The 5,117-nt window shown below is 43.5% G+C and overlaps 1 protein-coding gene across 1 annotated transcript in view; it reads right to left on the reverse strand.

Annotated features, from left to right (window-relative positions):
* The window catches only part of Abcc5 (ATP binding cassette subfamily C member 5), an 88,760-nt gene that overhangs the window by 12,208 nt on the left and 71,435 nt on the right, over nucleotides 1-5,117 (reverse strand). The window lies entirely within an intron of this gene.

The following is a 5,117-nucleotide window of genomic DNA, read 5'->3' on the forward strand; positions in this document are numbered from 1 at the left end:
TGTCAACACCAATCTCCTCTGCCTACCTGATTTCATTCCACCCAAGTCATTTCCAACTTCCAGACCCAACCCACATCATCTTCTCTTCTCCCCAAGCCTGCTTCATCTACAAAATACACAGAACTAACAAAATAACAAAGGAAGTCCATATGCACAGATCTCGTCATAGGAACACCAACAATATGAAAGATGAAGTCAGTGTCTCCTCTCCAAAATCCACCAGTCTTGCAGAAATGCTTGCCGGTGAGAACTCCCCAGGTGAACTACAGGACACAGACTTAGGAGGGCAATCCTAACCTCATAAAAACTGAAAATAAGGGGAAAGAGCTCAATAAACACCTTTGTGAATCCCAAAACACAGACACAGGGCTGATGGAAACGAGGGGGCAATCTAAAACTTGAGAGGAGACAGAAACACTGAAGAGGACAAAAGCTGAAATGAGGATGGAATTGAAAAACCCAAAAGCCCAACGAGAAAATGCAAAGGAATCCATTACACGGAGAATAAATCAAGCAGAAGACAAAACATCAGCTCTTGAAGATAAAACAGAGGACCTAGACCAAATAACGGATCTGTTTCCCTGCAGAAACAAAATCCACCTATCTGCAGCCTGTTAGAAACACATCCTACAAAAGTATTCCAATCAAATGGGACCAGGAAGCAAGGAGGCATTACTACCTTTTTGTTTGTGTTTGGAGACAGGGTTTCCGTGTGTAGCCCTGGCTGCCCTCGAACTCAGAGATTCACCTGTCTGTTGTGTTTCTTATCGTATTCTGGTAATAAAGTTTGCTTTGAGTCAGAGGACAGACCTAGCTGACCAAAATCAACCGTAGAGGTCTCAAAGGAGTGAGGACAGGAGCCAGGAAGTAGTAAGGCGGGGTGAGAGAAGCTCTCAGCCCTTTGGACTGAGGAACTGAAGAGAGAGGAGGTCACTGGTGGCTTCTTCGGCACTTCTTACCCTGATATCTGACTCCTGATTTTTTACTGAGAAAGAATAATTAGATAAACACTTCACTTGCCTCTGCCTCCCAAGTGCTGAGATTAAAGGTGCTGCACCACCATCGCCTGGCTGGCATTGCTAACTTAATATATGACAAAATGGACTTCAAACTAAAACTAATCAGAAGAGGACAAAGGGACACTTCATTCTAATCAAGGGAGAAATTAACCAAGATGACATCAATATCCCAAACATGCACCAACACTGTGGTACCCAATTTCATTTTAAAAAAATCTATTATTTGATTTAAAGACACAGATAAACATCGTCTATTAAGAGTAGGTGATTTCAATACGTAAAAGGTCAAAGAAATCATGGAAGAAATAAATTTCCTGGAACTAAATGAAAATGAAAATATAACACAACAAAACTTCTGAGATATACTGAATAGTCCTATAAAAGAATTTTATAGCTCTAAGTACCTATATTAAAAATCAACCTTCCTCTGAGGCTCTCTAACTGTTGTGCCTTCTACATCGCCCCTTTGCCAACCGTAAGAGAGGGGTCTCGGCCTCCAAACCCTTAACAGCAGTCTGAATGACCTCTGAAAGTGGACTAATGGACCATCCAACTCATTCCTCTTCTTGCTACTCTAGACATTTTCCTAGGACTGTGATGGTCAAATTTGGTTGTCAACTTGACTACATCTGGAATTACCTAAAACCCAAAAATGGAGGACACACTTGTAATGGATTTTTGCTTAAAGTAGGAAGATCTACTTCTAATCTGGATCTTTGAGGTAGGAAGACACACTTTTAATCCAGATCTTGAGGTGGGAAGACATATCTTTAAACCAGATCTAATCTAGGCCAGGCCTTCTGCTGGAAGCCTATACAGAATATATACAGCCTATATATAGTATAAAATGACATGGAAGAAGGAAGCTCTCTTTTGCCTGCTTGTCCTTGCCTTGCTAGCACGTCCATTTTTTCACTGGTATTAGAGTCTCCTTCTTCAGGACTCCAGCATACACTGAAGACCAACCGAGATATCCAGCTTCATGGACTGAACAACGACTGGATTTCTGGACTTCTTGTGCACAGCCAGCCATTGTTGGATTAGCTGGACACAAGCCTGCAAATTATTCTAATAAACCCCTTTCGATATAGATTCTGTATTATAGAGAGATTCATTCTATAAGTTCTATTACTCTAATGAACCTTGGCTAACTCAGAACTCACAACTAAAGCAGCTGGGCTAAGGTGTTTTTTTGCATCAGTTAACTTCTGTCTCAGAAGCTCATTTCAGATCTGCTTACCATCCTTGAGGACCAACTTCATGCTTTGGCTGCTGCACTACTACTCCAAAACCAAAGGGGACTGACTACTGCTAAGGATGGGATCTGTGCCCTCATCCAGAAACAATGCTATTTCTGTACCAACAAATCCAAACTGCTTCCAGATGGGTTCTAAAAACTTAGGCACCAGACAAAAATTCAGTGCACGCCTCTGTCTATGTATGGGCTTTTGGTTCCCTTTCACTCTGGCTCCTCCCCTTTATCACTTCTTTCTTCCTTTTTATTGTCATGTACGACATGTTGCTGTTGTTTAAACTTTTTAATGACGTTCCTCTTGGATCAAATCATTGCCATTACTGGTTCCACATTAGGGCACTGGCTACCTGGCTAGGTCCCCTACAGGGTCTCCTAGCTCTCATCTCATTTTACTCTCTTGTCTCGGGCCCCCGTCCAATTGACTGTTTGCAAAGGTTTCTCTGGAGGGCATGAGGGCAACTACATAATCCAGCAGAACCAACAAGTAGAACCTACTCGTGCCACGTGAAGTCAACCCAACCTAGCCCTCCACAGATCCTGAAGACAGACCCCAACAACCCAACTTTGTCCCCACTCAACAGGAAACAGCATCCATGCCCCTATCTTTCTGAGGCTCTCTGGGTCTGGAATAAAGGGCTAATAACCCAGAAACCTCAGGTGAGCCAAGAGACTCCACAAAAAAGCTTGTGGATGATAACATCTACAGGCAGTTGAGAACAGAGGAAGTTTCTGATGAGATCATCAAATATTTCCATTGGTATTTACAACACTGAGCTGCAGATAGAATCTGCCACCCCCAAACTTCTCCTTTCTGCCTATGGAGCACCAAGCCCTCCATGCCTGGGAACATGCTCTCCACAACCCTTCACTGCTCTGATCGAATGGCAATCTGCTTCTCTAGAGTCTGTCTCCTTTTATCCACAAGTATTCTAGCTGGTTTTGTGTGTCAACTGGATACAAGCTGGAGTCATCAGAGAAGAAAGAGCCTCAGTTGAGAAAATGCCTCCATGAGATCTAGCTGATGGTGGGTGATGCCATCCCTGAGCTGGTGGTCCTGGGTTCTATAAGAAAGCAAGCCGAGCTGGGCATTGGTGGTACATGCCTTTAATCCAGCACTTGGGCGGCAAAGGTAGTTGAATCTAAATTCGAGGCCAGCCCTTGTCTACAATGTGAGCTTCAGGACAGCCAGAGCCGTAACACAGAGAAACCCTGTCTTGAAAAATAAATAAAATAAAAAAAGAAAAAGGAAGAAAGAAAGAAAGAAAGAAAGAAAGAAAGAAAGAAAGAAAGAAAGAAAGAGAAAGCAAGGTAAGCAAACCAGAAAAAGCAAGCCAGAGAGTAGCTCCCCCTAGCCCGCCATGGCCTCTGCATCAGTTCATGTATCCAAGATCCTGTCCTGTTTGAGTTCCTGTCCCAACTTCCCTCAGTGGTGAACAGCAATGTGGAAGTGTAAGCCGAATAAACCCTTTCCTCCCCAACATGCTTTATGGCCATGGTGTTCCATCGAAGCAACAGAAACCCTAACCAGGACACCTGTCACCTCAATCAGCCCCATCTAACCACCTGCACATCTGAAGAGCTTCACCATTCTTCTCTCTTTGTAGCAGAACTTAGGGCTGGAGATGGGGCTCCTGGGCTGGATGAATTACTATCCATGGGTTTAACTGTCCCCGAGTAACCAAGGCCAGAGAGCAGCACTGACTGCCAGAGACAAGGTGAGTGCAGTTACCATAACAGGCACCATAGGCAAAGCCACGTCCATAATGGCCTGCCCTGTAATGAACAGCGCACAAGCCAAGTGATTTTTATGGTGGTATGATTTGTATAGACCTTTGGTGTTTCTAAATATGAACTAGATAAGAAGTCTACTGCATTTCTGTTTGATCTGTGGAAGCAGAAAAAGTCTTGAACAAACAAAAGAAAGGCAATAAGGAACCTCAGCCTGTGAACAGACTAGTATTTTTCCTTGAATTCAAAAATCCTCCCTCCTCACCCTCCCTAGCAGCTGGAAACCTGCACTTAGGCCTGGCAATTACTTAAGTCTTTACTAGAAACCTCATGCAGCAACCTTCAGTTATCTCCCGGAGAAGACTGGGGCACCTGGCCAAGGTAGCAAGACGGGTCTCCTAGAAGTGAATGACGGTTACAACACAGGGCCTGCTTACTTTCCCGTGGCCTAAGCAAGGGGAGGGAATGTGCCCGTAACATAGTAACACATTTCTAAGAATAAGATGATGGAAAATGCTTGACGCTTGACAAGAAAGCCATTTTGTTTTCTTTCTGTTGAGACAAGGTCTACGCCCAAGCTGCTTTGAATTGGTAGTGATTCTCCTGCCTCAGCTTTCTTAGAGCTGAGATTACAGGTATGTGCCACCAGGCTCGGCTCCAGGTCAAGAAAACAATTTCTGCCTTCAAGGGAACACAGCCCCTTATCTACAGTCACATGCTTCTGCAAACAGGAGGCTACAGTGACATCTTACAAAGGCCTGAGAATTCATCACACATTTGACTGCAATACTTACTATTCAGGAAAAATCAGTAATGCTTCAATTCTTTACAAACTTGAGATAGTTAAATATAAATTGTGGTGCATCCATTAAATAGAATGGGGGGGGGTGTACTGTGTTACATAATAATCAAGACACTGATGGTTCTAAAAAAATAAAAAACTCAAAAAGGTCACAAAACCAGTGTAAAAAACAAACACACTCTTTCAGAAACGTGTGTTAATAGGAAGTCACTAATAAGAGCCCCACCAACATGCCATTAGTGCTTATCTGCAGTAACCAGTTCTGGTGCCACCAGTGCTTGTCTGCGGTAACCGGTTCTGGTGCCACCAGTGC

This window comes from Microtus ochrogaster, unplaced genomic scaffold, assembly GCF_000317375.1.
Source record: "Microtus ochrogaster isolate Prairie Vole_2 unplaced genomic scaffold, MicOch1.0 UNK43, whole genome shotgun sequence".
Taxonomy (NCBI): Eukaryota; Metazoa; Chordata; class Mammalia; order Rodentia; family Cricetidae; genus Microtus; species Microtus ochrogaster.